Genomic DNA, 23,157 nt, shown 5'->3' with positions numbered 1-23,157 from the left:
AGACGACTGTTCCAGAACCAGCATTCCAAATCCCACTGTATTAACTAAGGAATGTTTCAACAAACTAAATTCCCTTTAACAAAATGATTACATTTCTAAAATATTAAACAACATATGTGTATACAATCATATACTCACATAGTGCCTTTTTACTAAAAAGAGAGTCTGAATATTGCCTGATTAGTTTTCCTTGAATAATTCAATGGAAAAGGATAAATTTACTCATACTGGAAAAGTAAGTGCCTTGGCATATTTTGACACTGTGACATCTAATGGCAGTGATAGTGATAATAATACTGGGCAAATATATCGTCCAAGAGCAAGTATTTGAAAAGAAGTTAGAGGCCTTTCATTAAAAGTATTATTAAAGGCTTTTAAAACAAATAGCCAATTTCATAGTTGCTATCTATTAAAACACTATGAAATATATAACTTAATGTCTTTGTAAGACAGTTTTGACTTTCAGTTACTGATTAATTAGATGTTCCAAATTTGTTCGCGTCTTACAAGTCAGGAAACCTACTATTTTGTAGTTTGACTAGTCATCTTGTATTTTTTAATGAGTTTTCCTTTTTTTTTTGGTTCTTACAAGCATTTACCTACTACTGATTTACTAACATGCCACCAGCTGTTTTGTAACTTGGAAGAAATCAATAAATTATGATAGAGCAGATGTAATGCAGCAGGAAGAGAGTGCTGAAGGTAGACTGAATGAACTGATACAAGCTACAGCAGTTTTGAATTAAATGTTTGTATCACTGAAAAATATCAAGAACATGGAGAAATATATTCTTAATTGCTTATGCAGCTGAGCTGGATGATAATATAAATTCGCACTTTTCTGGGTCTAATTGTTTTAAGATTTCCAATACCAGAAAGCTTTGATTAAATGCCAAATTTTCTTCTATGTTTAGAAAATGTCAACAGAGCTTTATTGCACATTATATGCTGTCCAGGTTTATGATGTTAAACTGACTTATAAAAGTCATTTGAAACAAATTTTAAAATGTAATTCAAAAAGAAAATCATATGCAAAGGGATGAAGTAAACTTTGAAGGAACAGGTCTCGAAAATCTTTTTCCAAATACACTAATAGAATTATTAGAATAAAGGATTGATTCAGTGACAAATTCTTCATGGGATCATGGAAAATTTTTGTGGGCTAGATATGATAAAGTTTGATTACGTGTTGACATCACTTATTTATGATATAAATATATTAAACTAAATGAAATCAATAGAACTTGGTTGATATTTTGAAATTTGTCATATGGATATGGAATAGAATAATGTTCTCAAATTCAGCTTTAAGAGCATACAATATGTTTACTTCTGTAATAAAAACTTGCTCAATTTATTTTTGCTATATTCTATTACTGCAAAGAATTATTTTGTCAACAGTGCACAAAGGATAAATTACCTATCTTTTCAGTAAATGTGGATATCTGTGATCTGAACATTTCATCAATACTATTGCCATTTAATTAATCTCTTAGTTGAAATGCTAACTTTCATATGTTCACTGTTAACTGGAAACAACACAGTGAGATTTCATGGCACCACCATGCGGACTTTGAAAAGATGACACCTTGAGATAACCACATGAAGTTTTCAAAGTTATGAAGGTGATTGGCAAAATTATTGCATTACTAGTAATTTACCCTTGACATTGCCCACATTAGGGCAGAGCTGCAGTGTTTTGTGAGAGCAGTAGTGACTCTCTCATAAAATTTAGCATAAAAATATAAAATGAATTATTCAGCTGCTAAATTTGGTTTCTGTTAATCTATCCTGAAACTTTTAAGACCAAATGCAGTCTATTTGCTTCAAAAGGTACACATCAAGATTGAGCTAATTTCTTGAGATGCTCTGTGTTAACTGGAAAATTCCAAATGTGCCCAATTTTGATTTGTGTATTTTTTTTTGCTGTTTTAATTGGTGTATATGTAACAAAGGCTTTGTGTTCTGTTTAAAGAGTAAGGATCATTTTAGGCACAAAGGTAGCGAAGTGCAGATTTTATGTGATATTTAATTGGGCAAATTTTCCATTTGACTGATCCAATATCTTACTAATATGTAGAACTTTGTGCAATTTGAGTCTATCCTTTAGATAGGTTAGTAAAGCAGCAGACAGGTTATAGCATAGATTCACACCGATACCATTTGTATAGAGGAAATACAGTACAAACATACAGCAAAATTGAGGCTTATTTCTTTTTATAGTCTGATTCAACAATAGGAATTTAAAATTATGCACTAAATGGATTGTATTATTTGAAAAAGGCGTTTATTGATAATAGGATGTAAGAAATGATAAAAGTTAATTTTAAATTAATTTGAAATTAAAGACAGCATAAGAAAATAATTGAATGTAAAGATAGTAACGCATTGCTTTGCAGATAGACTAATAAGTGACAAGTGGCTGACAAGAGAAATTAGGGATAGTATCAATTCCAAAGAAGAAGCATACAAATTAGCCAGAGAAAGTGGCTCACCTGAGGACTGGGAGAAATTCTGATTTCAGCAGAGGAGGACAAAGGGCTTAATTAGGAAGGGGAAAAAAGATTATGAGAGAAAACTAGCAGGGAACATAAAAACTGACTGTAAAAGCTTTTATAGATATGTAAAAAGGAAAAGACTGGTAAAGACAAATGTAGGTCCCCTACAGACAGAAACAGGTGAATTGATTATGGGGAGCAAGGACATGGCAGACCAATTGAATGATTACTTTGGTTCACTAAGGAGGACATAAATAATCTTCCAGAAATAGTAGGGGACAGAGGGTCCAGTGAGATGGAGGAACTGAGCGAAATACATGTTAGTAGGGAAGTGGTGTTAGGTAAATTGAAGGGATTAAAGGCAGATAAATCCCCAGGGCCAGATGGTCTGCATCCCAGAGTGCTTAAGGAAGTAACCCAAGAAATAGTGGATGCATTAGTGATAATTTTTCAAAACTTGTTAGATTCTGGACTAGTTCCTGAGGATTGGAGGGTGGCTAATGTAACCCCACTTTTTAAAAAAGGAGGGAGAGGGAAACCGGGGAATTATAGACCGGTTAGCCTAACGTCGGTGGTGGGGAAACTGCTGGAGTCAGTTATCAAAGATGTGATAACAGCACATTTGGAAAGCGGTGAAGTCATCAGACAAAGTCAACATGGATTTGAGAAAGGAAAATCATGTCTGACGAATCTCATAGAATTTTTTGAGGATGTAACTAGTAGAGTGGATAGGGGAGAACCAGTGGATGTGGTATATTTGGATATTCAAAAGGCTTTTAACAAGGTCCCACACAGGAGATTAGTGTGCAAACTTAAAGCACACGGTATTGGGGGTAAGGTATTGATGTGGATAGAGAATTGGTTAGCAGACAGGAAGCAAAGAGTGGGAATAAATGGGAACTTTTCAGAATGGCAGGCAGTGACTAGTGGGGTACGGCAAGGCTCAGTGCTGGGACCCCAGTTGTTTACAATATATATTAATGACTTGGATGAGGGAATTAAATGCAACATCTCCAAGTTTGCGGATGACACGAAGCTGGGCGGCAGTGTTCGCTGTGAGGAGGATGCTAAGAGGATGCAGGGTGACTTGGATAGGTTGGGTGAGTGGGCAAATTCATGGCATGCAATTTAATGTGGATAAATGTGAAGTTATCCACTTTGGTGGCAAAAATAGGAAAACAGATTATTATCTGAATGGTGGCCGATTAGGAAAAGGGGAGGTGCAACGAGACCTGGGTGTCATTATACACCAGTCATTGAAAGTGGGCATGCAGGTACAGCAGGCGGTGAAAAAGGCGAATGGTATGCTGGCATTTATAGCGAGAGGATTCGAGTACAGGAGCAGGGAGGTACTACTGCAGTTGTACAAGGCCTTGGTGAGACCACACCTGGAGTATTGTGTGCAATTTTGGTCCCCTAATCTGAGGAAAGACATCTTTGCCATAGAGGGAGTACAAAGAAGATTCACCAGATTGATTCCTGGGATGGCAGGACTTTCATATGAAGAAAGACTGGATGAACTAGGCTTGTACTCGTTGGAATTTAGAAGATTGAGGGGGGATCTGATTGAAACGTATAAAATCCTAAAGGGATTGGACAGGCTAGATGCAGGAAGATTGTTCCCGATGTTGGGGAAGTCCAGAACGAGGGGTCACAGTTTGAGGATAAGGGGGAAGCCTTTTAGGACTGAGATTAGGAAAAACTTCTTCACACAGAGAGTGGTGAATCTGTGGAATTCTCTGCCACAGGAAACAGTTGAGGCCAGTTCATTGGCTATATTTAAGAGGGAGTTAGGTATGGCCCTTGTGGCTACGGGGATCAGGGGGTATGGAGGGAAGGCTGGGGCGGGGTTCTGAGTTGGATGATCAGCCATGATCATAATAAATGGCGGTGCAGGCTCGAAGGGCTGAATGGCCTACTCCTGCACCTATTTTCTATGTTTCTATTTTTAGATGCAAATGGGAGCATGAATTTAAAACCAAGCATTGAATGTGATCATGTTTTCTTTTAAAGAGACATGAGTTGGAAGCAGTCTAGTTAACAACAGCATAATAATCATGCTCTGGTTCTACAAGACAAACTATTCTTTAGTTGATGAGATTGAAGTTGTACTTCTCACAAGTCCTCACATGTACATTCTTTTCCCCTGCCACAAAGCACATTAATATCCCAAGCACGGCAGAGATCAATACAAACACAAAACACAGCATTAAAAAGAATTGAGAACAGAGAAGAATAGGAAGTTGAACTCAACTAGAGAATATTAGAGCTAAAGACCAATCCCATTTGTCCACATTAAGTCCATATACTTCTGCTTTTGCCTATTTAAGCGTCTGTCAAAATGTCTCTTGACCAAAAGGGGATAACTGCACTCAACTTCACTTGTCCCATCATTGAAATGTTCCCACAACCAATGATCTCACTTTCAAGGACTCTATCTCGTTATCTCATGATGTCATTATTTATTGCTATTTATTTATATTTGCATTTGCACAGTTTGTTGTCTTCTGCACTCTGGCTGATCTTTCATTGATCCTGTTACAGTTACTATTCTATACATTTGCTGAGTATGCCCACAAGAAAATGAATCTCATGGTTGTATATGGTGACATAGATGTACTTTGATCTTTGAACTTTAAAGTGGTAATTGTATCTGCTTCTACCACCTCCACTGCAGCATGTTCCAGATACCAACCACTTCCTGTGTTAAAAAAATCTCAGATAAACTTATTAAAACTCCTTCCTCTCACATTAAAACAATGCTCTCTTATTTTTGATGCTTGTATTATGAGAAAAAGATTTTTACTATCTCCCTTATCTATGCTGCTCATAACGTTACATAAGGTCACCCCTCAGCCTCCATCAGTCCAGGGAAACAAACCCATCCTCTCCAATTTCTCCTCATAACGGAGGTTATCCAATCCAGGCTGCAGTCTGGTGAATCACCTCTGCACTCCCTCTACTGCAATCATTTTTTTGACAGCATAGCAAACATAAATACACATAATACTCCTTGTGTGACTTAACCAGGGCTTTTTGAAGTTGTAGTATACCAACACTTATACTCTATGTCCTGATCTACAAAGATGAGCCTGCCATATGTCTTCTTTGCCATCCTATTGACTAGGGTTGTCACTTTTACTCGAAGTCTCTCTTTTCATCAACATTCTTCAGTGCCCTGCCATTTACTGTTTCCTTCCTACCCCAACTTGATTTCCAAAATTCATCAGTTCATACTTGTGAGATTAAATTCTATCTGCCAGTGCTCCGCTCAACTTTCTGTCTAATCTATATTTTTTCTCAATAAGGTCTGTTTACAGAAGGGCTTTGCAGAATTCACAGTATCATGCAATAGGAAGTAGAGCCATTTTTATGGAAATTAAGAACATTTTTATCCAAGATGCATATGATTTATTATATTATTGGCCTATCTGAACTATAGAGAAAACACAAATAAGCAGGATGGGTAAACACTATGGTATATGCTGGGATAGAGTCAAATAGCACTGGAATTAGAAAAGTGCAAGCAGTGAAAGGGTGGGATTTTCTGAGCATACCTAATCCCAACCTTGATGCAACACTCTAAATTAGAAGTATAATTCTCGTTATGAAAGTACATTTGGGTAAGATTGTATTTGTTTGACATGGTATTGTTTTGAAATTAAAAAGCTGCAATTATTCAATTGTTAAATCCAGTTTTTTGTTGTTTTGGAAATTTCCTCTCCAATATGTTTTCTTGTTTCCAGTAAGCAAATAACTTTACTGCAAAATTATCTTCTGTCAAATCCACTTATTTGTTCCACTGCTTGAAGGGCCTGAAACAAGGAATCATAGGTATAAGATTAAAATTAGAGCCCAAAACTTTTCACACACACATTGTGTTAGAGTGTACTTCATACTTAAATCTCACAAGTTAACATTTACGTTAACAGCTTAAGAAATTATATCATGCCATGCCCTAAGAGCATGAGTGCTGGTCACCTATTTTCTTCCACAACTAATAGTACACAGAATAAAATTATCACAAGCATACCTTGCACTCCTTGAAGATTATACAGACTGTAATCTATGCCTTTATAGGATCAAACATCTACCTTCTGCTTCAGTCATGTCTTCTGAATGTTTCTGACAACGTCGAAAATCTAGCAGCTCCATTAGTTCCACGTGGTAAATGCCATCAGTTCCTACATACTGGTCTGGAGCTTACAAAAACATAACTCCAGATCCTGGCTAAACTCTGCCCACAATTTCCAAGCTGTGTCCCATTCCTGAGGCTGCAATTTGCAGGAATTTTCCATCATTAGATGACTGCAAGCTAGAAAGATATCAGGGTACATAGCATGTTCTTTTACTTACTTGTAATATTTTTAGTTACGTATGTGCTTTAGATGTATTCATTTTATATTTAATAGTTCTTAAATATTATTGAACCTCAGGTCATACTTGAGCATTGAATAAGAAATTATGACAGAGGGCAGAGCTATAGATTTGGACAAAGGTCCCAGAAGAGTTTTATGACAGGGGCTTGATGTGGGCTTCCTCAGTATCTCAGTTCAGGATGGCGTAAGCCAGTTAGATTAGCATTGCAAAACAAAATCAAGTATGTTTAGCCTATGGGAAATTGACAAGTGAACGTGGAAAGCACTCGGAAAAATCTGGTTTATGATTTTATAAGTATCCTTCTGAAGTACATAAAATTCAAGGAAATGTGAATACACTGTAATCTGAAATATGACTTAGAATTAAAATTTATATAACATTCTTTCTCCTGCTTTTACATAACTGTGGTGTATTTAATATTTCAGTAATATTGTAAGTATACTGTTTTATGAAGAATTCTTTGTTGTTTACATAACTCATGATCTGTTGTATGTAAGAAATTAGTGAATGGCGTACAGATGAAATACAGTGTTGGGAAATGTATGATAATACATTTTGGTAAAAGAAACAATAGTGCAGATTATTATCTAAATGGTAAGAAGGTTCAAACATCACAGGTGCAGAGGGACTTGGGAGTCCTCGTGCAAGACTCCAAGAAGGTTAATTTACAGGTCGAGTCTGTGGTAAAGAAGGCAAATGCAATGTTAGCATTTATTTCAAGGGGAATAGAATATAAAAGCAATGAGATAATGCTGAGCCTTTATAAGACACTAGTCTGGCCACACTTGGAGTATTATCAGCAGTTTTGGGGCCTATACCTCAGAAAGGATGTGTTGTCATTGGAGAGAGTACAGAGGAGGTTCATGAGAATGATTTTGGGAATGAAGGGGGGGGGTTAACATATGAGGAGCATTTGGCAGCTTTGTGCCTGTACTCACTGGAATTTAGAAGAATGCAGGGGGATCTCATTGAAACCTGCCAAATGTTGAAAGCACTAGATAGGGTGAATATGAAGAGATTGTTTCCCATGGTGGGGTATCCAGAACTAGTGTGCACAGCCTCAAAATTGAGGGGCGATCTTTTAGAACAGAGGAGGGTCTTTTTTAGTCAGAGAGTAGTGAATTTGTGAAATGCTCTGCCACAGACTGCGGTGGAGGCCAAGTCTGCGGGTATATTTAAGGTGGAAGGTGACTGTTTTCTGATTGGTCAGAGCATCAAAGGATATGGCGAGAAGGCAGGTGACTGGGATTCAGGATCAGCCATGATGGTAGAGCAGACTAAATGGGCCGAAAGGCCTAATTCTACTCCTATGTCTTATGGTTTTTATCATTGCGCCACCATGTAAACAACTTACACCAGAAATGAATGGCAAATTAATTAAAATGGAATTGGACAGTGGCTCGGCTGTTTCAGGCATTCCACAGAATGAGTTTGATAGCATTTCAAAGACACTGAGTTGAAGCCTGCAGATATTCAGCTAAGAACCTATGGAGAAAAGATCATTCCTGTGGGGATAACATTCATAACAGTGAAATACAACAACAAGCCACGTTGGGCTTGTATGTGGTAAAAACAGGAGGGTCAGTATTGTGGGGGCAAGAGTGGCTGAGACAATGACAACTTGATTGGAGATCCATCCACCATTTGCATGACACATCCCCTGCAAAAGAGTCAACTGAAAGTGAATTAAGAAAGGTACTGGATGATGCCACAGTATTGTTCAAGGATGGTATTGAAAATCTCAGACATATCAAGGGTAAAGTAATGTTAAATGAAAATGCCACACCCAAGTTTTACAAAGCTGTCCAGTTTCTTATCCAATCTATGATAAAATAGCCAGTGAGCTATCCAGCCTGATCACAAACAAGAGAAAATCTGCAGATGCTCAAAATCCGAGCAACACACACAAAATGCTGGAGAAACTCAGCAGGCCTGAAGCATCCACTGTACTTTTTCCATAGATGCTGCCTGGCCTGCTGAGCTCCTGCAGCACTTTATGTGTATTGCATGGAGCTTGAAGGAATTCTTTCCAAGTTTGAGTGGAGCTCATGGGCAATGCCAGTGGTCCCAGTAGCCAAGAAGAATGGGTCTGTTAGGATCTCTGGTGATTTTCAGGTAAACGTCAACCCAGGATTGAAAGTATATCGATACCCTCTGCCCAGGATCGAGGATATCTTTGTAAATCTTTCTGAGGGAAACACTTCAGCAAAGTCAACTTAGCTGAGGCCTACTTACAGATGGAGATGGAAGAAGAGGCCTAAAATGTTTCTCACATAAGCACTCACAAAGAGCTTTATCAGCATAATATGTTAATTTTGGAGTAGCATCTGCACCTGCACTCTGCCAGAAAGCTATGGACCAGGTGCTGTAGGGCAGCCCAGGTGCTCAGTGTTACCTGGATGACATCATTGCTACTGGTGAGGATGACAAGGAACATCTCCAAAATCTTAAAAGACAGTGTTCAAAAGATTAGAAGACTACGGGTTCAGAACACAATACAACAAGTGTGAATTATTTAAACCAAGTATCACTTACTGTGGTCACACCATTCAAGCACAGATTTATACAAGTGTGCTGAGAAAATTCAAGCAATGGTGTATGCCCCAAGGCCAAAGGATGTGCCACAGTTGCGGTCTTTTTTAGGATAAAAAATGGCAATGGACAAAGCAGTGTGAGGTGGCTCTCCAAAAGGCAAAGGAAATGGTGATATCAGACACTGTACTCACACATTACGATCCATCATCCAATGAAGCTTGGTAGTGACACCTCACCTTATAGTGTAGGTACAGTCATGCCACATGTTATGAGTGATGGCAGTGAACCCATAGCCAAACAGGCCTTGAGTTTGTGGTGTAAAACGTTTCAAACTGTACTTGTATGGGAGAGTGATTACCCTTGTTACTGATCATCAACCACTAGTGTCCATTTTCAATCCACAGCAGGGAGTTCCACTAACAGCAGGAGAACAAATGCGGAGATGGGCTCTTTTCCTTGGCGGCCACAATTACAAGATCAAATTCAAAAGGTTGATTAATCATAGAAATGCTGATGGATTAACCCGCTTACCTTTGGTAAAGAAAATATCTGAAAAAATTATAAAAGAGGACACTCCTCTTGACATAGTCTCCCTGTTGCAAATTAAAGCCTCCCTATTACCGCAGAGATGAAACAAAGGGAAAACCAAAAATGACACCACACTATCTCAAGTCTACATGGCAACCCAACATAGCAGGAATGTGCAGCTGATTTTCCAGTTCGCCTATTTTTACCAGTGCTGTGATGAACTTGCCATTGACGGGGGTTGCCTTATGTGAGGAATGAGAGCCATTGTACCATCCAAGGTGAGAGCTAAAACGTTTGAGGTGCTACATGCCAGTCAACTAGGTGTGGTGAAAATGAAAGTGTTGGCTTGAAGCTTTGTCCGGTGGCCTGTGATAGATCACCAGATTAGGCAGCTCACTATATACTGTTCGGGATGCGAACACGTCCAGAAGATGCCAAGTGCAGTGCCTCTTCATCCCTGGGAATGGCCTGCATTGTCCTGGCAGAGGATTCAAGTGGATCTTGCCGGACCATCTATGGGCACAAATTTCTTGGTAGTAGTGGATGCAGCTACAAAGAGGCCAGAAGTATTCCAAATAGCCTCCACTACAGGCTCGCACACAGTTGATGTGTTCAGAAGCCTCTTCTCAAGGATAAATGTTCCAGAACACTTAGTCAGTAACAATGAACCACTGTTTTTTTGCAGAACAGTTTCAGTCATTCCTGAAAATGAACGGAGTAAGACATATTACATCTGCACAGTACTACACAGCTGCAATTGGCTTGGCAGAAAGTTTTGTCCGGAGTCTAAAGAACACTCTACAAGCAATGTCAGTAGAACACACAGCACTAACACTGAATCAGAAGCTTGCCAAGTTCCTCCTTGCATATCACAATGTAGCACAGTCCACAACCAACAACTTACCAGCTACTGTATGTCGTTCCATGATCGTCCCTTACACTCACACTTGGATTTCCTCAAACCCAATCTCAGAATGAGTATGCAGCACAGACAGCTGAGACAAATTTGAGGTCTCCTAAAACAAGGACATTTGATGTTTCACTCCTGGACAATCAGTCCTGGCAAGGGACTACAGAGGTGATCAAAAGTGGGTATGGAAACATTAAGGACAGAACTGGACCACTCTCCTACACAGTGGAGATTGTGTCTGATGCCATCTGGAGACAACACATTGATCAGTTAAGGAGAGCAGAGTCAATTATTAGAGAAGAAAGGTGTCCAGAACTATCAGAACAATTCCTGCAACCCAATATTGACTCCTAGGACCACCACAGGGGAGGCCCCAAAACACCTGAGATTATTTCTCAGCCACAAGTCTCACCTGCCAAGCAAGGTGAACCCTCTCACCTCACCACGTCCGTCAAGAAAGACATTATCCCAAAAGAATATGAAATCCCCCACAGCATTTAAATCTTTAGGCCTGATTGGAACAATTTAAAATTTACTCTGCTGTGGCTGTCTATATAGTAGTTGTATTATATAGTATACTGTGTATATAAGATTACTAGAGAGCAATATGTTACATATTTGAATTGGAGTTTATAGCAAAGCAGGGAGGAGTATTGTGTATATAATATTTCAGTAATATTTGAGTAATATTGCTAATATATTGCTTGACTAAGCATTATTTGTTGTTTACATAATTCATTATGTGTAAGAAATATGTGAATGGCATACGTCATTACAGCACTACATCATATGTGAGCACCTCATGAAAGAAGAGAAACTAAATAGACACATTCCCTAGATCCCATGTTCTCTATCAATTAGTTTCTGCAGTTACAAAACATAAAAATAACATAAGAACATAAGAAATACTCGGAAGCCTGCTCTGCCATCCAAAAATATCATGGCTAATGTGACCATGTACTCAGCTCCATCTACAGCACCTGTTTTATCCCGTTATGCAAAAATCTATCTAACTGTGCACTGAATATATTTAATGAGGTAGCCTCTATTGCTTCCCTGGACAGTGTATTCCACAGATTCACTACTCCCTGGGAAAAGCATTTTTTCCTCATCTTCGCCCTAAATCTACTCTCCCGAATCTTGAGGCAATGTCCTCTGGTTTTAGACTCACTTATCAGTGGAAACAACTTTCCTGCCTCTATCTTATCTGTCCCTTTCATAATCTTATATTATTTTTCTTCTGTGTTATCATCATTAATAACTGCCCTATGCCTCAGCCTAAGAGAAACTGCATTCAGAGAGTCAGAAGACTGTCAGCCCACCAGGATTCAGAATTAATGAGAAATTATTCATCCTATGGTAACTGCACTCCAGGACTAGGGTCACCTAGACCTCAATTACTGAGCAACTGTTGGAAGACGCCAATTGCATTTGTGTGTGTCTGAGACCAAGCTCCAAGACACTGCCAATTTGCTTCCAAAGCATATAAGGTAAACAACTACAAGGCCAGGGTCCTCCATAATCCTACTTCTGTTGCGCCACACTGTCCTCTCACAATCCAGGTTTACAGCAAGTCTCCAGAAACATGAACCACTTCCCATCTCTCAGTAAAGGCAAGAAGAAATTCACCTCTGCTTTCATTGCAAACCATGTTGTACTGGGCAGCAGTGGCTCTTGTGCTCCTGTATCCTTCCACCATTTGAATTACCTGCACCTTTTCCAGTCTAGTCCGAAATCCTTCACCCCTGAAATCATTTTAGTAAATGACTTTCTCCAAAACTTTACGTCCTTACGGAATTAGAATTTGTATCTATGTTCAATTGCTGTCTCAGCAATCACTGGATGGCCTCAGTAAGGATGCAGAAGATTTAACAAGATTTTGAAATTACGAGTAGGAGAAGGTCAATTGACCTGCAGATCTGCTCTGCTCTTCAATGAGATCATGTCTAAACTGACCTTGGCCTCACTCCAACTACTACTTTCTCCCCACTATCCTTGACCTCTGCAAATACCTGGCTATCTCACAGCCTCTGTAACTCCCTAGTCCTGCTCATCCCCGTGTCAAGCAGGCAGCCTCTTATTTTCCTGTGCCTTCTCATTTGGCATTCTTCCGCGAATGGAAATATACTTCCAATAACTACTTGTCAAGCCCTTCAGAATTAGAAACACCAGTGACGACTAGCCACTAAAGTTTAAATAACTAACTAAAGGATTAAAAACCCCTCGGCTAACATTTGCCCTCTTATCCAAAGAGGCACTAGAAATTCCCACGCATATGAACAGTAAATATAACAAGGAGTTCAGGAGACAGCACGATTGGAAACATTTCAGGATGTTCTTGAAAAAAGCCACAGTGAGAAAAGAAATCCCAACTAGGGTGTTTTTGTTTTGGTTTGCCTTCTGACAAGAAGTAACAATGATTGGTCTCACTTACACACCTCTTGACTTAAGCTACTGCCTGTGTTAATGATGACTGGACAAAGAATCCTGACACTGATTCTTATTGTTTTTTGTACTATGTTGTTGTAGAGGAACAAACTTGCTGTTAGATCTCATAAGCATACAGCCGAAATTTGAAAGATGTATTCCTTGTTTGATCCTCTTCTATCTTTTAGGTCAGTTTTTTGAAAGTGCTAAATTCAATTGTTTGAGCAAACTGAAGAGAAAACATGTTTCTGTTGTGCATTTCTGAATTAAAACTTTTCAACTTGTCTTACTTTATCATCTGTGTTCTGGTAAGGACCAGTGCGCTACCTAACTCATCCTTGCCTACTGTGCCTTTGGTTGCTGGGTTACCATTTGTATAAATAACTATTGCAAGTATTAATCTACATTATCTATTCTTTTATTTCCAGATGTGAAGGTATTAGAAAATGTCACTCAGAATTCATGGCATTAATCTGAATAAGCTCCCAAGAGAGTAACATTTTAAATAATGTAAATTGCATTTGTTAAGTTTTCTGCCTTTTTTACTGATCGGTTCCAAATAGGCTCATCATTCTTTACAGTTGGCAACATTGCTGCCAGTGTTTCCATCACTGGGGTATTACCCCTTTTACTGCTGTTTAAAATAGGCAATAATTTCACGTTGAAATTTATTCCATTATTGCAAACAGGTAATTGGAAGTTATTGGTTAGCTGTAAGGCAAACGAGGACTTGACAGTGTTTTTAAAATTGAAAAGTCAACAAAAATAGCTATTTAAAAAAAATCAATGCATCTCAAAGGGCAATTTCCTTGTCTGGATGTTTCTATTTAAATTTTCAGTCAATTTCATAAATTTAAACTGAAGTAGAAACCTCTAGCATTCGGGTTAATTGTTTCAACAGACCTATCTCTAAGCAACTTACCAAAACCTGAAACTTGTTTAACCCTTTGAGGTTTTATGGGTAAAGCTTTTCTGCATAATTCCAAAAAGTAATGACTCAGATAGTCTTGTTTCTGGACTGCCTCCTGAACCTAATGATCATACTTAACTGTTCTGGATTTGGTGAGCTAAGCTGACCCTGTGTAGCTAAGAGGTGTCCTTTGAGGCAGACAGGTCTCTACATTGTAAGAAGATCTCAGCTCTTGGGTCCTGAGGCCAAGCCAGTCTTTGATGATTCACCACTATCAAAGTTGTTTACCAATTGTTTAAATAATTAAACATTTTTAAAGAAGTAAACAAATGTAATATATAATAAAGCAATTTAAAATACTAGAAAATAATTTAAAATATTACAATTATGAGGTAAAATATACAAACCACTTACGTTTTCTTCATATGGTTGGACACTGTATCTGAATAAATGAGGTTGCAGTTCTTGGACCAGGTTCCTCTGGAATTAGGCTGAGGGTCCTGATTTGGCCCTTCTCCTAAGGGTGCTGATGCTCCAATGCAGGGGTCAGTGCTGGATACAGTGACAGAGCAAGAGCTCAGATGTATAGGAATGTGACTCCCAGTTTCTCTCTGACTTCTTGTTGGACCAAGCATGTGTGGAAATTCTGGATTAGTTGAACTCTAAGCTATTAGTATATGTCAATTCTCAGTGAAACTACTGGCTAAAGGTAAGCTTGAGCTGAGTTAAGCAGTGCAGATATGCATTCTATTTTGTCTCAATTCTTGAAATAAAACTGTTTGTAAATTTTAGATTTGTATTTTTATACACAAATGAGTGAACACGTGCAATCAGGGTTGTATCGATGATTCAAACTTAATATTTAAAAACTAATGCAACACACATCAAAGTTGCTGATGAACGCAGCAGGCCAGGCAGCATCTGTAGGAAGAGGTGCAGTTGACGTTTCAGGCCGAGACCCTTCGTCAGGACTAACCGAAGGAAGAGTGAGTAAGGGATTTGAAAGTTGGAGGGGGAGGGGGAGATCCAAAATGATAGGAGAAGACAGGAGGGGGAGGGATAGAGCCAAGAGCTGGACAGGTGATACGAGAGGATCATGGGACAGGAGGTCCGGGAAGAAAGACAAGGGGGGGGGGACCCAGAGGATGGGCAAGAGGTGTATTCAGAGGGACAGAGGGAGAAAAAAGAGAGTGAGAGAAAGAATGTGTGCATAAAAATAAGTAACAGATGGGGTACGAGGAGGAGGTGGGGCCTTAGCGGAAGTTAGAGAAGTCGATGTTCATGCCATCAGGTTGGAGGCTACCCAGATGGAATATAAGGTGTTGTTCCTCCAACCTGAGTGTGGCTTCATCTTTACAGTAGAGGAGGCTGTGGATAGACATGTCAGAATGGGAGTGGGATGTGGAATTAAAATGTGTGGCCACTGGGAGATCCTGCTTTCTCTGGCGGGCAGAGCGTAAAAACTAATGTTGACTGGTGTCCATGATTTACTTTCAATTGAAAAATGCAGATTTTAGGTTGGACTTTTATACCATTAATTTCATTCTTAACTGTAGAAATCAGCATTGTGTACATTGATAATGTCGTCATATGTCTAAACAACAATGAAGAAATGAGATATGCACCAGGGTGAATTGTACCTGGATTCAATGTCGCCTCAGCTACCATGTGTTGAATATGAAGCCCAGATTCTGCCGTTTCCAGAATTTTAGAACCTGCCCCAAAATTGGACTTTATTCCTATTTGGTGCACTAAACACACGATATGCTATGAACACAGAAAGATGTCAAAATTTACCAGTAAAATGTTTTGGCATAGTTTGCACCACTCTTTCCTTATTAAAATGTTTCCTGTGCATTTCCTGGTGAGTGTGCAATGCTTACATTGCCATGTCATTCTCAGTTTGATTCTTGGGAAATCAGTCAGTATATATTTCATGGCAGCCATGACCTTGTAATGGTGGTCATGAAGGGTGATGAGAAAACTTTTACTGACCACGCTCCCTTTGCTCCTTAGAAGATTGGAACAGAAGGATAGAACCTTGATGCTCTGGTGAAATGTTTTAATTCATTTGGTGCATGATTTACTTTTGATTGAAAACTATGGGTTGTAAATTAGACTTTTATTGCATTAATTTCCGACTTAACTGTGGAAATCAACATTGATAATATCTTTATAAGCCCAAATAATAATGAAGAAATGAAAGATGCACCAGGGCAAATTGTTCATGGATTCACTCAGACGAATTTCTTGATGAGAAGAATTTCAACCAAAAATGTGTATGATTTTACTAAAATATAAACAAAATGATTTTACAGGCAAGTTACACATAAACTTTCTATTCACCAGGTGAGCATGTTCTAAGAACTTAAGAAGTCTAGATAAACTTTCCCTCAAAGCCATCTCTTTTAGCAGCATAAGTAATTGATAATCACTTGCTGCAGACTCACCAACCAGAGAAAATTAAGCTGGGTATTAAAATAAATATTTGAAATTAAAACTAAGATTATTATTAGAACTGAACATTCTTACTAGTGATAAGCTCAGTAAAGTACTGTGCCTAGAATGCATCAACATGGATCACATATGCCACCTTTACTTAGAAGGTTGAGGAGGTTCATCCTGTCATCAAACATCCGAAAAAAAATCTACAAATGTACTATTGAAAGTACCCTGACTGCTTGTATCATGGTCTGGTACAGCAATTTGAATGGATAGGGATGGAACAAGCTGCAGTGTGAATCTGCCCCGTACGGGTACCTCTCTCTCTACCATTAGTACCTCAAGAATGCAACATTTGTCATCAAAGATTCCCACCATACAAGCGATGCCATTTTTCTGTGACTATTGCAGGTTGAGTACTCCTTGTCTGAATTAGTTGGGGCCAGAAATGATCCAGATTTTGGATTTTTTCAGATTTTGTAATATATCATGAGATAGCTTGGGATCACTATCATTTCTGACTTTCAATTTATGAGGTACTAGCAAGCAGTCTTTGTCTTACATTTGTTCATCACACATACATACTTAACAGTAAAAAGATTGCATACTATTAAGATAATGAAATTATAATGAGTGCAGGGTAACCAAAGCAGCACAACAGCATCGGGAGAATACCTGAATCAGCTGCTGAACAACAACAACATCAAAGGCAAGCTTTCAGTCTCCACCTACGATGTCTTCTTCGATTAAAAGGTTACAGTACACTGTATTTGTATTTTACTATTTTTTACACTTTATGTAAGCTATAAAAACAATCAGTATTGTTGACTTGTTCCGATTTTCATCAGTGATGATCTTCATAAACTTATGAATGCTTCATAAGTAGCCACTTTAGCTTTAAAATTTTTACAATCTAAAAATTTAATAGGTGCCTTTTTTTTAATTTCTGCAACCAGCCTGCTAAATATTCACAATTGCCTTCAACCTAGATCTTTGCTTGTTTCATGATCAACATACAGTACTGTTAAGCAGCATTATGTTTACTCCGACGATGAAGTCATTCATCTTTTGCTTTATGAAGCGTTTTTCTGTTTTTCATTAACTTTTGTTCATTACTTGTGTAAGGTTGCTTCACAGAATTGTCTGTGGTGTGCAGAGATCCGTGTGTCGCCTGGAAACCTTCCCAGCGGCTTGTGGAGTTTTCCATCTGTAACATCAGGTCATTGCTCAAAAAAATTCGGATTTTGAAGGTTTTCATATTTTGCAATTTCAGATAAGGGATACTCAACCTACATCAGGCAGGAGGTACAGAATCCTGATGTTCCATACCATCAAGTTCATGAACATCTACTTCTCTTCAACTATTCAGTTCTTGAATCAATCAGCAAAATCCTAATCACTACAGTTTAGCAACACTTATCACTACTACACACTAAAATGAACTTTGCTTTCTTTTAATAGCTTTAAACTAAAATGGATTCTTTTTGCTATAATTGAGATTTCTAGTAAAAATTGTGTGTAAGTTATGCTTAACTGCTTATATGACGCTACGTGCCTATGCTGCTGCTGCATCTAAGTTTTTCACTGCACTTGTGCATACATGTACTTGTATGATAAACTTGACTTTGATCTTGACCATGTTCTGTGTGGTTTATTTGTCAAAGGACAGAGAGGTCTAGGTGATTTAAAACAAAATCTGACCTTCTAATATGTATACTGTATCCTAGAGCTCACTATTATAAGTAATTAATACCAGATAATTCACATGAGCTTTCCATATTGGACAAGTGAATACAGTGCATTTCTTCATTCAGATTAATGGTTCTGTTGGTCTGAACTGAGTGCTAATCATAAGATTTGCTTAGGTTTCACAAATGATCTTCTGTATTAATGTTTACCTCGCAGATGTTAAAGAATATCTTTATAAATAGAAACTATGAAAACTTAATCATGGCAGAGAGCAAGTGGATATGTCAAACAAGGACATTATGATGAGTCATTTATACCAGTCAAGGAACAAAATCTAAAGGTACTAGAACTAAGCATCTACTTTATCATTTCCTATGTACAGACAATCAAGTACCTAGCATGACTTTGTGGACATACAATCAACCTACAAATGTTGTGTATGTGTGTGTGTGTATATATATATATAAAAGCAGTAAATATAGATGCACAATATATGTACATCAGCTATCGTCTTAAGTATTTATATTTATTGTGTTTTTATTATTGTGTTCTTTATCTTTTTATGTGTTTTTTGGTGCTGCATCAGATCTGGAGTAATAATTATTTCATTCTCCCTTACACTGTACAGTGGGAATGACATTAAACAATCTGGAATTTTGAATCTTTTAAAAAAAGGAGATTTAAAGAAAAACTGTGGATGCAGAAAATTCTGTTAAAAAGTCCAAACAAAAATTATGAGGTTATTGCAATGTTGAAAACACTCAGCATGTGAGAAAAGGAGAATACAGTTAATAGTTCTTTGTCTGAACTTCTTGTGCTGAGAGGTGCTCAGCCTGAAATTCTCTTTTCCCTCTCTGACCTTCTGAGCATCTGCACAATTTTCAGTTTTCATTTGATATTAAAAGGAGATTTATTTTGGATGCAATCATGTACCAGCATCCTTGAACTTGTATTTAGATGTGGCAATTTTAAAAAATGCTCCCAAATGCAACATGAAAGTTGAAACGGACAGTAAGACAATTAAGGTTTATTTTTTGGAGAAAATATAAATGGTCCAATTAATTTTACTTTCTACTTAAGATTATAAATATCAGGATAATAGAAATAAGAAAATAGATATTTTGTAAAAATTGTACTTTATTTTATCAAAATCTAATTACTGTAATATTATTTACAGATGAATATGTTTGAGAAGTCCAAAGAATAAGATACAAATTTAACTTAATTGTTCTGTTTACATCTAATATTAATGTTTTTGTATTATAACATTATCGGATTTAGCAATTCTGTTAAAAATTCCAATCAAAAAATTATGAGGAAATTGCAATTTTCTATGCAGATTTTGCTAATTCGATGTTGCAACCTCAGCATCTCCTAATCCCATTACATTAAAAAATGTTAAAAGATCACATATCTATGTCTGTGTGCATGTATGTTCTTGAGTCACGCTTACCTATAATCATAGATTATTTAAACATCCAAATCTTACTGAATCATTGATTGTAGTGTTCTACTTTCATCTGAAGCGTAACATTTTTCAATTGATTCATTACAGCAGACAATTATTTTTCTAAAATTGCTTTTTGTAATATTGCTTATGTTTAGTGGTGTCCTATATTCTGTTCTATTTTTTAAAAATTGCTTTATCTATTGATGAAATTAGCATGAGAATGTAGGAAGGAGGGATCTCAAAGTAATTTACATAGAAACATAGAAACATAGAAACATAGAAAATAGGTGCAGGAGTAGGCCATTCGGCCCTTCGAGCCTGCACCGCCATTTATTATGATCATGGCTGATCATCCAACTCAGAACCCAGCCTTCCCTCCATACCCCCTGACCCCTGTAGCCACAAGGGCCATATCTAACTTCCTTTTAAACATAGCTAATGAACTGGCCTCAACAGTTTGCTGTGGCAGAGAATTCCACAGATTCACCACTCTCTGTGTGAAGAAGTTTTTCCTAACCTCGGTCCTAAAAGGCTTCCCCTCTATCCTCAAACTGTGACCCCTCGTTCTAGACCTCCCCAACATCGGGAACAATCTTCCTGCATCTAGCCTGTCCAATCCCTTTAGGATCTTATACGTTTCAATCAGATCCCCCCTCAATCTTCTAAATTCCAACGAGTACAAGCCCAGTTCATCCAGTCTTTCTTCATATGAAAGACCTGCCATCCCAGGAATCAATCTGGTGAACCTTCTTTGTACTCCCTCTATGGCAAAGATGTCTTTCCTCAGATTAGGGGACCAAAACTGCACACAATACTCCAGGTGTGGTCTCACCAAGGCCTTGTACAACTGCAGTAGTACCTCCCTGCTCCTGTACTCGAATCCTCTCGCTATAAATGCCAGCATACCGTTCGCCTTTTTCACCGCCTGCTGTACCTGCATGCCCACTTTCAATGACTGGTGTATAATGACACCCAGGTCTCGTTGCACCTCCCCTTTTCCTAATCGGCCACCATTCAGATAATAATCTGTTTTCCTATTTTTGCCACCAAAGTGGATAACTTCACATTTATCCACATTAAATTGCATCTGCCATGAGTTTGCCCACTCACCCAACCTATCCAAGTCACCCTGCATCCTCTTAGCATCCTCCTCACTGCTAACACTGCCACCCAGCTTCGTGTCATCCGCAAACTTGGAGATGCTGCATTTAATTCCCTCATCCAAGTCATTAATATATATTGTAAACAACTGGGGTCCCAGCACTGAGCCTTGCGGTACCCCACTAGTCACCGCCTGCCATTCTGAAAAGGTCCCGTTTATTCCCACTCTTTGCTTCCTGTCTGCTAACCAATTCTCCACCCACACCAATACCTTACCCCCAATACCGTGTGCTTTAAGTTTGCACACTAATCTCCTATGTGGGACCTTGTCAAAAGCCTTTTGAAAATCCAAATATACCACATCCACTGGTTCTCCCCTATCCACTCTACTAGTTACATCCTCAAAAAATTCTATGAGATTCGTCAGACATGATTTTCCTTTCACAAATCCATGCTGACTTTGTCCGATCATTTCACCGCTTTCCAAATGTGCTGTTATCACATCCTTGATAACTGACTCCAGCAGTTTCCCCACCACCGACGTTAGGCTAACCGGCCTATAATTCCCCGGTTTCTCTCTCCCTCCTTTTTTAAAAAGTGGGGTTACATTAGCCATCTTCCCTTTCACTTGGTGCTCTGAGTAACTCTTCCTTATTTCACTCTAAAGTTCAAAGCAAAAGGTCTCACGTCATTCTCATGAAAATGGTGGAATCACATGCAGCATTCTCTGTGTGCAATAGATTTTAAATAACCTGAGAAATTGAACTTATGTTGCATTTTCTTCATTTTTGCTTTGCACCACTGCTTCAGACTTCAAAGGTTAAAGGGAGAGTAAGCTGCAATCAGAAGACATCTGACATTTTTGATGGTTTCTAAATTACTTTATTCAGGCCAGCAAATGAAATTCTCCACAGGAGATATTACCCATTTATCAAAATCGGTCTGCAAGCAGATCATCCCTATGATTTAATTTAGATACCTTGTATATTTAACAAGAGCAAAATGATACCATACAAGGTTTTGTTAAATCAAAATTATAACGCTTTTTTAAACAGTCAGGGGTTTAGGAATTGAATTGCATACTTTTTTATGTTATGCGATTGAAAATTATTTCTCCCCCAGAGTAATATCTGATAACAACTTCACTCCAAGATTTGGACAGGATATTTCCTGGAGTAAGTCACCTCATAACCCTGACTTAGTCTCCACTCAGAATGCAAGAAATGTTGCTATTCTTGATGTGTTGCTGCAGTTGGAACACTCTAAGTATCTAGATTAACTTGTCCTGGAAGTAACATGAATGGGGTATTTTGATCCTCCTGGCAGCTTGACTGCCCCACCAACTCATTTAGCATTTACTTTGAATGTCCTGGTCCTGTGATCACCCTTAAGACCCAAATGGAGCCACTGACCTCCAACTACCATCCTTGTTCACCATTTCCCCCTGTGTTTCATTTGCTGCTCTGATTCTTTCCCCTCATTGTCAGCCAGAATCCTTCATCTTTCATCATACAATAAAACCTGATTCATCCTGCTCAAGCAACACACATCAAAGTTGCTGGTGAATGCAGCAGGCCAGGCAGCATCTCTAGGAAGAGGTACAGTCGACGTTTCGGGCCGAGACCCTTCGTCAGGACTAACTGAAAGAAGAGCTAGTAAGAGATTTGAAAGTGGGAGGGGGAGGGGGAGATCCAAAATGATAGGAGAAGACAGGAGGGGGAGGGATCATCTTGCTCAACTCACCCCATCCACCAGTTCATCCCAGCTGACCAGCTCAAGCCCTAATCTTTTATCCCCTTAGAAGCTATAACAATCAAAACAATGAACAAGCCTGATTGATCTTCAACACTACTCCTCCCATGGACACCCTCATTTTGCCCGAGCCTTAGTGACAGTCCCCTCTCATGAGTGGAACATTTATACCAGCAAAATATGTAACATTGTTTCAGTTGCATGGAAGTCTTTAAGGCCTGTGTCCAACTGAAGCTTTCATAAGGCCCACAACAAAATCATGATACCCAACAGCTCTGCACACAAAGCACACTGTTAGGGTTTACTGGAATGTATAGATCAATACATTCAATAATCTGCATCACAGGTTTTTCCCTTGCAGGGTTTAATCCATCAAAGTACTACATCATATTTTAAATCGGAGAGCTCCCGAATCCTTTGTTGCATTCAATTTTCCCCAACACATGCAGACATTTTTATAGAGCATAGAATAGTACAACACAGTACAAGCCCTTTGGCCCACAACATTGTGACAACCCTTAAAACTACTCTATAA

At 38.4% G+C, this 23,157-nt stretch overlaps 1 protein-coding gene across 2 annotated transcripts in view; it reads right to left on the bottom strand.

The window, feature by feature from the left end:
• The window catches only part of LOC134354270 (protein RIC-3-like), a 77,660-nt gene that overhangs the window by 22,455 nt on the left and 32,048 nt on the right, over positions 1-23,157 (bottom strand). Inside the window, exon 1 of one of the 2 annotated variants that reach the window (XM_063063183.1) lies at positions 14,603-14,672. The exons of the other annotated variant lie outside the window; for it this stretch is intronic. The gene's annotated coding sequence lies outside the window, so the exon portion shown is untranslated. Of the gene's footprint in view, positions 1-14,602; positions 14,673-23,157 lie in introns of those variants that run through there. 2 annotated transcript variants of the gene reach the window in all.

Source organism: Mobula hypostoma, chromosome 11 (assembly GCF_963921235.1).
Source record: "Mobula hypostoma chromosome 11, sMobHyp1.1, whole genome shotgun sequence".
NCBI lineage: Eukaryota > Metazoa > Chordata > Chondrichthyes > Myliobatiformes > Myliobatidae > Mobula > Mobula hypostoma.
Note: the sequence above shows the minus strand (reverse complement) of the source record. Positions and strands in the feature narration are given on the sequence as shown.